Raw genomic sequence first — 11085 nt, forward strand, 5'->3', positions numbered from 1 at the left:
AAAAGATTTTGTAGGCAATGCAACTACATGGTCGCTAAGAAACTTGGAGGAAAAAAAGAAGGTAAGTTGTGTGCATTATAAAACATGGTTGAAGAAAAAGAAGGCTGGAAAGTTGCCACAAGCTCTCATTTTGCAGGCATTACCATCCCAACTTTAAGTTCTTAGAAGCTAAGCTTTCTGTTTCAGAGAGACTCTAATCTCTAGAATTACTTTGAGGAAATACTATATGAACATCAAACTGTTATTCCTTTCAGTTTCATTCCGAATAGCACAACTAAGAAAAACAGAAATGGCCTGCATATTTATTATATATGGAAGTAGCAATTTGAAAACCAGAAACACAAAATGCAAGGAGGCCAAAAAAACTATTAATAAGTTAGGTTATGTTACATTATATTACTGCACGATGCAGTTTGTAATGCAATTAGAGGAAATCATAAGCTACATAGTCATCAATTGTCCCAATTGCACATGAAATCTAATTTGGCCTCCATTCTTTCACGGCAAACTCTACATTCTTGGCTAAAATTTAAAATAAGAATGGATTCCTGTCTATATATTTAGAATAGCTATGCATTTCAATAAAAAAAAAAATGAATTATAACTTTAGACACAACTACATGTAATTCCAACAAGTTGCCATATCATATCTTTATTAAATTGACTGATCATAAAATCAATTTTAAGAAAACAATGTAAAAAAATAATTTGATCATGGTTTTGCACTATTTCATTACTTGGAAAAATACTATTTTATAAGTTAGGCTAAATTTGCACTTCCTCAAAAACGTTTTAGCAACAAAAAACTGTCAATGTGAGCTTACAGTCGATCTGATTTTACCATGTGATGCAGAGATCTGATAGACTCTGTAATTGCTTTGATCAAGAAAAATGTCCATCCTACGTTCGAAGAGCACCAAAAGTCATGTCTATATTATCTTTTCAATTGAAAATCGCCTCTAATCCTTCTCGCCAACTGCCTCATTTTAGGGTAAAATTGCTCATGGCTATCAATTGCTCCCAAAGCTCGCTAATCTCATTGGCATCAACACACAAATATAAGTTTTGAAGCCATTACTCCATCTGTTTTATCGCTCGTCTGCCTGTTGTTTGCCATTCAACTGGCCACTCCAGATGCTTTATAAAGTGACCCCTTTCATAGCCATAATATCAATAAGGATATTATATCAGCCAATGCTGCATAAATATCCCCAATATTCACATGCTGCATTCAAATCAAATATCAATTCCAAGAAGAACCTGAAGGAAAATTCATAAGCAAAGCTTGAGATGAGCTCATAAAATCGCTGATGAAACCAGATGAGATAAAGATGAACTCATATTACTCCAAAAACACTCTAGTGCAAAATGAGTAACAGTAGATACTGAATTATGAAATATGCAGAGTCTCAAGAAGCAATATTCATCAAAGAAAATACTCAGCTTAAGCTAATGCCACAAACCAAAAGATCAGAAAAATTAGACAGACAGACAGGCGAAAAGAAAGAATAGGGGCACAACAAAGATCAACCATGAATCTACAGACATACAATTGTGACCAAGTAAACTATTTGTTTCACCGCTATTGTTTTTACCAAACAGACATACATGTTCTTTCATACAGAGGACAATGCTTAAGTTACCGTATAATGAATTAAATATTGTTGATATGCACAGATCAATCAATCACAGTTACCAAATAGATATGCACCTGTTATAGCTCATTTAGAGGCTTGTTGAGATGTTCGTAACAGAAGAAATAGATTACTCTAGGATTCTGTTATACAACTTTGGAATTTAGACGAAATACTTATACTGGCGGATCTCCAAAAAAAGCTCGTTTTATCAAACAAGATGAGCTCATGTTATAGAAGACATGCACCTCTTTATAAACATTGCAATCAATCATTTATAGGATTATATTGAAAGCAGCAAATCTCACTGAGTCTGGAACAACATCTGGTTTATGGAGAAATTTTTACTCAGTGACAAACTTTTGGTTACGCAATTTTCTCCTTCAAGTGTTGTAATAAGATCTATCATTTGACCTGAATAACAGATTTGTCGTCTAAATTGAATGCCCTAAACATAGATTAGTTCTATCAACAACGAGCATAAAATATCATTACCAGCTCATATGGGTTTACCTTCACTATCAAGCCCACCTAGCACGTTAAAAGCATAATAAGGGAAGAAAGGTTTGTAGTAAAGAGTGTTGGAAAGTAACTGAGCCATGGCAGGACAGCTCATTTGCTTGTTGTGTTGATGTTGATAGATCTGAAGTTCCAAGCCAAACAAACAAAGGATTCAGTGCAATAAAGGCCTCAAATTATCCATCCAACACAGCTAAAGGCTCATTAGTGGAACATATAATCAAAAATGACAAATGTGAGGACATGTAGTGATGGAGCCACACAAGTTATCGCCTCGTTGTTTTAAAATTAAAACAATGTCATGCCCCATATACACAGAATTGAACAATTAAAATGAACACAGTTACAAACAAGGAACTAACCAGAAAAAAAGACAAGAAATAGTCGTGAATTGCCCGTCAAACTTTAGTGTATGCAAATTAGGCCAATCTATCACCACATTAAGATCCACTGTCTGTAAAACAAGACTGCTATAATTCAGCTACAGGTTAGTTGGCCACACAGACTGAAGGATTAAAGAGCATGTTTCTCTCATGAGAATCTCACAACTGGAAAACTTATACACAAACCATTAATCTCTATTGCGCACATGTCTTCCCAAACCTCAAGTTTTATACATTAGATATAGAAAATAAGGCATTTGAACAGAACAAAAGACAATGAATCGAAGAGTCATATACATTCAATCAAAACCACAACCTATTGTAGATGAAATTGCACAGATAAACATGAAGCTGCAAATCTATGTTTTTTTTGTGATGTCTTACCAAGTGCCTAGCTGTCAAATGCTTTTGCTCGGCTTTCACATCAGCTTGAAATCCAGATGATGCCATTACAGATTTATCAGCTCTGTGCACCAGAAGAGCTGATACAATTAGTGTCTTAAGCAAAGAAAGTAAAAATATTGAGTTCAGTAGCTAATGCCTATTCTTTGTTGTCATTATAACATTATTGGATGTTTTCATTGGCTTATTTTAGTTCTTGCGGGCATCACTTGAATAGCAAGTAGTACTTAACTTGTCTCATGTTTGACTGTTTTCTTAACTTATTTGGGTTCTCAAGTATCCTTTGAACAGCAAGTAGTACCACATTTCTCTCTTGTTGGATGTTTTTACTTCTCACCTGTATCGCTTGAACAGCAAGTAGTAGTCCTCTATCTACATCACATGAATCAGGCATTGGAAGAATCTGCGGTTGCTTCATGACAAAAGTCTAAATAAGAAGATATAATGATAACATTTCCACAATATAGTTGCTTAAAAAGAGGAAAACAAAACGATATATCATTTAGGTTTAGGAGAGTTACCTACAGTTGAGCTTCTACTGTGTGGTGGATCAAATAATATGGTATTTCAGGTTGCCAAAACAGGCTCCATTTGAGATTTTGTTGGGGACCGAGTCCATGGTTGAGATAGCTCCTCTAACCAAGTGACCATATTAGTAGTGGTACGGATAGGCCTTGGGGAAGCGATTGATCTTCCTTGATTAGTAGTCACAGGGGTATTACATAAAGGCGATGGCATGCTCAGACAAGGTACAGCTGCAGAGTTCATTAATTAGAGAAAGCAACAGGGACAACAAGAAAACAGGTGTATAGAAATAAAATGACTGATTCTGCAGTAAACAACATCTGGTGCGAGTTCCCAACCTTTTCTCTCAAGAATCATTTCCAAATATGATTGGGTAAGCCATGGTCCATTAATGCCCATTCTTTGTGCTTCGGCTCCAACAGTCTATAGAATAGTTGAGTATAAGATAAATTGCAAGTTTGATCAACAATCCTTTTGGCACAAAGTGCATAACCAATTAAATTTCTAATTGTTTAAAACCAAAAGAATCATGCTATCTAAAATCAGATTGGACAAAAGTTAATCCAACTTAGGAAATCAAATGGAATTGACATTTTTGTCAATAACAAAATGGAATATTGAGTAAATTTGAAGAAAAGAGCGGTAATCACACAATCACATTAAAGCGAAAGAAATCATTATCATAATGAGATGCGTACTTTTATTAAAATAAAGCATGTCAAAGTTCTTAAAGATACAAAACACGACCCTACCAAAAATAAACGCCCATTATGGCACTAAAAAGGAATCCTTTTTCCATTGAAGTAAAACAAAATGGAAAATTTGAAGGCTTTCTGAACTTTTGTCATGGCACAAGTGTTACATGAAGACATAGTATACGATTTTAGAAGAAAACTTTTTTCAAATGTCCAAAAATTCAAAAGTGTTCATTCACTTGGCTGATAAAATTTGGAGATGTTCATATCTAAATGAAGAAACTCCTACAACCAGTCCAAAATAGCTATTCATATTCCTCACACTTTCAATTTCTATTCCGCGCATTGTTTAAATTAATTTTTCACCAATGCATGGTCCACCGATTGTAAATGCATACTGCTATTTATAAGGAACTTCTAATTCGTGAATGTACAATGCTAATAAATATCTATTATTTTCACCACCACTGGCTCCGGAAAAAAAAAATAAAAAAGAACCATCAAATCAAATTTTAGTCTTAATCCATCGTCTTGCTGGTATCCTTCAAAATAGACATAATCCATACCTTCCTGTTCATGCCCCTCAACACCATAAATGTCTCACTAAGAGTATCGATTGTCTCCAATGACATTGAAAGATTCCCATTACTAACAGAAGTAGATGAGCATTTATAACTGACTACAACAGTGTACACCAGGTCCAACCTGTGTCAATATTAGAAAACAAGATAGTTTAATCAAACCAACCAAGTTAGAATCCTACAAGACAAGCAACCTAATTTTTCGAATGTTCTCAGTATGCAAATCCACTTCCAAAATCATGTTGCAATTCCCACGTTGAAAAAGAAAATCAAACTCAAGCAGGAAGGAACCAACAGATTTGAAATGGTACTAAGAAATGGCACTGCGATTAACTGTCTACTGCCAGTTTCATATAAAAGGATGTGCTCAAAGGACAAAAAAAACCCCGTTAAATCCAGGATCCACATTAATTACCACATCAAATTGCCTACATTGAGCCTGCAGAAAGCATAGTTGTTAAAGGTGCGTCTTACACAAGGCTCAAGGTACCGAGTCTTGATTGCACAAGGTGATGCATAGTTTAAAAGGGTCTCAACTTGTGCGCTCACCTAGGCTTCAGAGCATGAGTCAATGCATGCCTCACTAACATATATTGTTTTCCCTAGGTTTTTTTTTTAATATTTTATGTTAATATCTCTATGAAGTATGAACTTAGCTTGGTGTTTTTGACATTTAGTATTTATGTTTTTATGAAAAAGATTAACGTACACACAGGTAGGTAGTTTTTGTGAAACATGATAAAGTCACACATAACCTTCACAATACAGATCAAACTGCATATTATACTAGCTGAAGCTTCAAATTTTTCACTTTAAAGGCAGTAGAAAACATTCTTACAAAAAACCATTCTTCATTTTATAAGTTATTAAGCCCCTGGATTATTTTCATCACATAAAAAGAAAATTATGATGTATCTTGTGGAAAAATTAGTAGAACTGCCTTGGGTGAAAAACTCAAGCAACTACATCCTATGCACTCATGAGTGCCTATGTCTATCTGGAAGGTGACCTTTGAAGCTCATTTCTCTCAACTTAGAAATGTAATTGCATCTGAAACACGATGTCACAATCAAATTAAATATTAACTAACTTCACCATCTATGTTCGTACTGGAGCTGCAACAAAGGTAACTTACCTCAAACTCAGCTTTTGGCCTGATTATGAAATTCTTCTCAACAATCCTCTGATCCCCAAGTGACAGATAATATCTAATACCAGATTGTCACACCTTGATCCAGTCATTGATCCGTGCTTCTTCACTTGCTGATGGAGCTCTAAGGTACATCTCAATAAAACTGAACAGAAGACAGAGCAATGATGCACTATCACTCACAATAATGTACAGCCTACTTTGTTCTCCTTGTATTAAAATCATGGTGAGAAAGAGCAAGAACTTGGAAGAAACTCACATATCTATTTGTGGTTCTGTTCCTAGAAAAGGATGTCCGACACACCTACAGACTGTACAAATAACAATTGCTTAAGTTTATTAAAATATAACGAGAAAGTATTAAGAAACACAAGAAAATATGATTCCACAAGCAATAGTGTTAGACGTATGAAAGAAAAAAATGAAACAAGACATGTGCCTTCTTTCCATTTTAATGTAGCCCAGTAAAGTCATGAAGCAGCCCATATCTTTCATTTCAGAAAAGGGAAGGACAAAAAGTTCACTAGGTGATTTAATTCTTCTTCACAAAAGTACAAAGGACAGAATTGCACCAGGAACACACAAATTTGAGTACTGATTAGTGCAGTTAACACCACATAAAGTTCTTGCATAAGACCAAAACCAACAAGTACTCCAGAACTTCTTAGCATTTCAAGCCATGCCCCTACATTTAAGGGGCTGACCTTTTAGAAATAAGCCTCTTCGCCTTCAAATAGCACGACAGATAAGCCCTCACTTTTAATGTTATTAATCTAATTAAAAGGTAATTAGCTCAAAACATAAAATAAAATAAAAATAATTAAGTAATTTTAACTTATAACTAAACAAGCCACAAAGTCAAATGGGACAACTATAAAAACCAATAAAGAGTTTAAGCAAAAAAGATCTGTTCAAACTTCAAACTCCTAGTCATGCGCTATATCTAGAAACAAAAACAAGACCCACAGGATGGATCATGAACCGACACCACGAGATTCCCTCGACTTCAGACTCAGGCCCAAGTGCCCCGGATGTATGCCTAAGGAGCACATCAACTAGATGCAAATCCTCAGTTGCAGGAATATAATCATAATACAAACAAAATTTGCACAATACTTATAAACTAGTTCGTGTTAGAAATAGATATTCAAGTCAAGACGGAAAGAACAATGCATGTAACCTTCCTCCATTAGAGGCTATGATCATTTGTAAAGGCATTAGATGGCAAGCTAATTTCCTTGACGAAAATACTTGTAATCTTAACCTTAGCTTTCTTTATATTAATAAAGAAGTTATTCACCACTTGAATTTGTGACAAGATCCGCATAGTTTAATTTTGCTTAGAACTATCTAGCAAGTTCGGGAAAGGCTGACTAGTAATTGGACGGCAGAATTACTAGTGCCGCATAATCAACAGGTGGTAAGGACTATGTTCGTTCTGAAATCTCAAAGGTAAAGATCAAGAACCTAGTCTATGAGAGAGGTCCATTGGACCCTACTATAACAATTCATAAAATTTATAGATTAACCAAAGCTAAGTATTTGTCTTTAGAATTTATAGAATATTGGGATGAAAATCTGTTTGTTCGGTAACATTGTTTCTGTTATGTCAACGGAGCCTGAGATGGCTTCATTTTTGAAATCCTTGGTTAAAGTAATAAAAAGTCTCAATGTTTGCTCTCGGTGTGACAATCCGAGCAAAAGAGCAGAACACCTGGACTGAGCCCCACTTAGACGGCAAGGGCTTGATAGGGAATTGAGGATTTCATAAATGAAGCCATCTCAGGCTTCGTTGACATAACAGAAACAATGTCCACTAATCCAAATTAAGTCCAAGCCATTTGTTTAACAAGGGGAGACAATTGAATGGTGTTGTGCTACTATTTCAAAAATAAGTCCTTAGTTTACTTTTCCATTACTCAATGAGTTTAGCCTCTATTTATAGGTTTAACCATCTAGTTTTGTCTCAATTAGGTCATTCTGTTGAGTTTAGTGGTTAAAACGCATCGAAATAATGACATGGGTGACACATCAACATGAGTTAACTCAAATCTCTAACCGAAACGAAATGTGACTGCCACATGTCAGGAATTTTTATGAAAAAAACTAAATTTTAGTTATAATGGACACGTGATAGCCAGGTGGCGCATATGTGGATGCCATGTGTCATTTCAGATAGAAATATGAGTTGTCTCATATTTACATATCACTTATGTCATCATTCCGATGTTTTAATCACTCAAATCGTCATAGTGACCTAATTGAGACAAAACTCAAAGTTGAATGATTTTATTGAGACAAATTGAAGTTAAGTGACCATTCTGAAACAGTCATATAACTTCAGTGACCAATGGTGCATTTAACCCTAATTTTCATGTAAATGAATAGTCTTTAGCCATATTATTTTCCCTCTAAACAATGAATTACAATTGATTCAATTGATTCCATCCATACAGAATCTATCAATAGATGTTTTATATGAGCATTTTAAGTACCTCATATGTACAGTACCGCCAGTCGTTGCCTGTTGATGAAGAGTAACATTACAAATAGCACCAGTTGCTGAGAGAATACAGACCGTCCGCGGACCTTGTTGTGAAAATGCCATAACATTTGATGCTATGTCCAGCAAAAGGATGTGTTAGATAAGATATCACTATATTGAAGGAGTCATAAGAACAAATGGAAAACTATCTACTAGATAGGAACAAACAAGATAAAATGCCTACAAATAAAATGGCAAAAAAATCAACTATGAAAATGAGCTAGTTAGCTCGCCAATTCACTTGGTTGACAAATTCAAATTTTGTCCTAAATGAGGATATGTTAGAGAAACAACTCATCGCCGAAAATTTATCTATTGTTAGTTCTATTCTTGATCAGGGTAGCTCAACAGGTTAGGTAAGATTTAAAATCTCAAACATCTTCATTAAATAATTTCATATGGAAGGCACATATGATTTCGTTAAAATCATATGTTATGTAGTCACAAACACATGATACACTGCTTGCTAGCAGCACAATCATACATCTACAAAAATAAATAAATAAATATGAGGAAGGTAGAAAGAACGGTAGCTCAGGTATCCCCAATTAAAATTAAAATACCTGAGAACCAGGGAATCCACCAACTGGCCATCCGATAGACCATTTGACCTTAATTTCGTTCCTGTTTTCCATATTACCCAATTAACCAACCAAATACTATGATTTTTGTACGGGGAAAATCAGTTAGTTTAGTAATATAAAAGAATATACTCCTGACATTGAATATGGAAGGCAAAAGAACGAATGTAAGAATCTAACAAGTCTAGCAAATGAATGATTCAAAACCAAGATGAATTTGATTGACAACGCTCTATTTTAAAATATGAGAAAACAGTACATCTAAACAAGAATGACTCCAACATCTAATAAGCAATATCAATTGTTAAAGTAAATCCACATCACCAAAAGTGCAGATTAGCACAATCCGGTCTCTGGGAGGCTAAAGAATTGCATCTATTGAAAGTATCTCCGACAAATTTTGTTATTTATACAACAGTCAGCCCACATTTCAAATGTAGCCTCACTCTGCTGCCTCTCAAGATGAAGTAAGATCTTGCATCTACAAATAGAAATGCTGAAACTCACTCAGAAATTTAATTGCAGGCAAAACAATTTTTAATGAATTAAAATCTCATTCACTACAAGTAACCTCAATTTATTGAGTGTTTCTGGCAAGTGCGATCATATAGGAGTTGAGAGAAAGAGGAGACATTTAGTTCCCTATCCAACATTTTCTCTCCCTCTCCCTGCCTCCCCAGTCTCTCTCTTTCTCAAAATCATTCTCTTATCCCAGTTTCTCCTTTCCTATCCAATATTTCATTTTCATGTTCTCTCTCCGTTTCTCCTAGTAAATTCTTCTATTCTTGTCATAATTTTCTCTTGTTCCTTCTCTACATCAAGGAGTAGAAAAAGGAAAAGAAGAATTGGATCTCCGTACCCATATTTTTACTAGCTTATTCCACATAAGTCATAAGTTGAAGTTGTTTTCGTACATCAAACAACAACAACAATCAATCCTTAAACCCAACTCGTTGAGATAGGCTATATGGATCCTAAAATATCTAGCACTTCGTTTTCCCCTATCCTACTCCTTGATAATCAAAAAGTAGAAAAAGGAAAGAGAAGCACCTGATTACTACCGAAAAGAGAATACAGAAAATAGGATAAAAAAACAAGTGTACGAGACATCATATCTTTATGACATTAAAGCTTATAGAATGTTGATCTCAAAACAAATTATTAAAACCATTACCATCCTATCATAGAGAATTGACATACTGTTGCACCAAGATAGCCCTCGAGGAAACTATTATACTCAATCTAAAGACAAACTTACAGTTGCGTTCCATGGGGAGTCATTATCTCACGGGCAGTAGATGGTCGATCATGGTAGTCCACAAACCCATATGATGACTGAAATTAAAACCAATGACACAAATCATCAAAACATAGCAACAGTCACATGAAATACTTAGTATAAAAATCTTTCAAAAGCCCAGTAATAAATCTCAATAAAAGAGCAATATATCATTCCCTAAATGGATAATAAACATTAACCCAAAAGAAATCACATATTTGAGGCTAGCTAACAGAACATAAACAAATAAGATTTGTTGCCATAAACAATTTTTGATAAACACTTTATTCAAATTAAATTATCACAATACAAGCAACTTGAGCTAAAACAAACCTGTTCGGGTTTTTTTGACACTTTGGTTCGGCGTTGGTTATATTTTTGGTGTATTTCGGTATTTGGTTTGGTTTAACAAAAACAAGATAAAAAAAAAACCAAACCGCACCGAATTACACATATTCTATATTATTTTATATATACACACATATATTTGAATTTACAAGTTTAATTTTGTTTATTGGTGTTGAGATAATAAGCTAATATGTATATATTTTGAAAGTAATTTTTTTTTTATTGTTGAAGTAAATTTAATGATAAAATATATTGATTTTTATTTATTGCTTTTATTTTTTAATTAAATTCGGTCTGTTCGGTGTAAAACCGAACCACACCGAATATTTTGGTTCGGTTATATTTCGGTTTTATATGTTATTCTGTTCGATATCGGTGTAAATTATTTTGGTAATTTCGGTATTCGATTTTTTCGGTTCGATTCGTTTTACACCGATACACAC

At 34.4% G+C, this 11085-nt stretch overlaps 1 long non-coding RNA gene across 13 annotated transcripts; it reads right to left on the minus strand.

Moving 5' to 3' along the window:
- Positions 1 to 619: 619 nt before the first annotated feature.
- Positions 620 to 10519, minus strand: LOC136220814 (uncharacterized). 13 transcript variants are annotated; one of them, XR_010684727.1, is made up of 12 exons: positions 10274 to 10519; positions 8998 to 9058; positions 8385 to 8508; positions 6149 to 6200; positions 5875 to 6034; positions 4725 to 4863; positions 3802 to 3886; positions 3460 to 3693; positions 3171 to 3350; positions 2921 to 3002; positions 2516 to 2607; positions 620 to 2277 (listed from the first exon to the last, which is right to left on the minus strand). It is a non-coding gene; the product is annotated as an uncharacterized lncRNA (long non-coding RNA). The 13 variants fall into 13 exon arrangements; XR_010684722.1 differs by lacking the exon at positions 2516 to 2607 and having other exon boundaries at positions 620 to 1260; positions 2148 to 2277; positions 3276 to 3350; positions 10274 to 10518; XR_010684725.1 differs by having other exon boundaries at positions 620 to 1225; positions 3276 to 3350; positions 10274 to 10518.
- Between the last annotated feature and the right edge of the window lie 566 nt (positions 10520 to 11085).

This window comes from Euphorbia lathyris, chromosome 2, assembly GCF_963576675.1.
Source record: "Euphorbia lathyris chromosome 2, ddEupLath1.1, whole genome shotgun sequence".
In the NCBI taxonomy this organism is placed as follows: domain Eukaryota; kingdom Viridiplantae; phylum Streptophyta; class Magnoliopsida; order Malpighiales; family Euphorbiaceae; genus Euphorbia; species Euphorbia lathyris.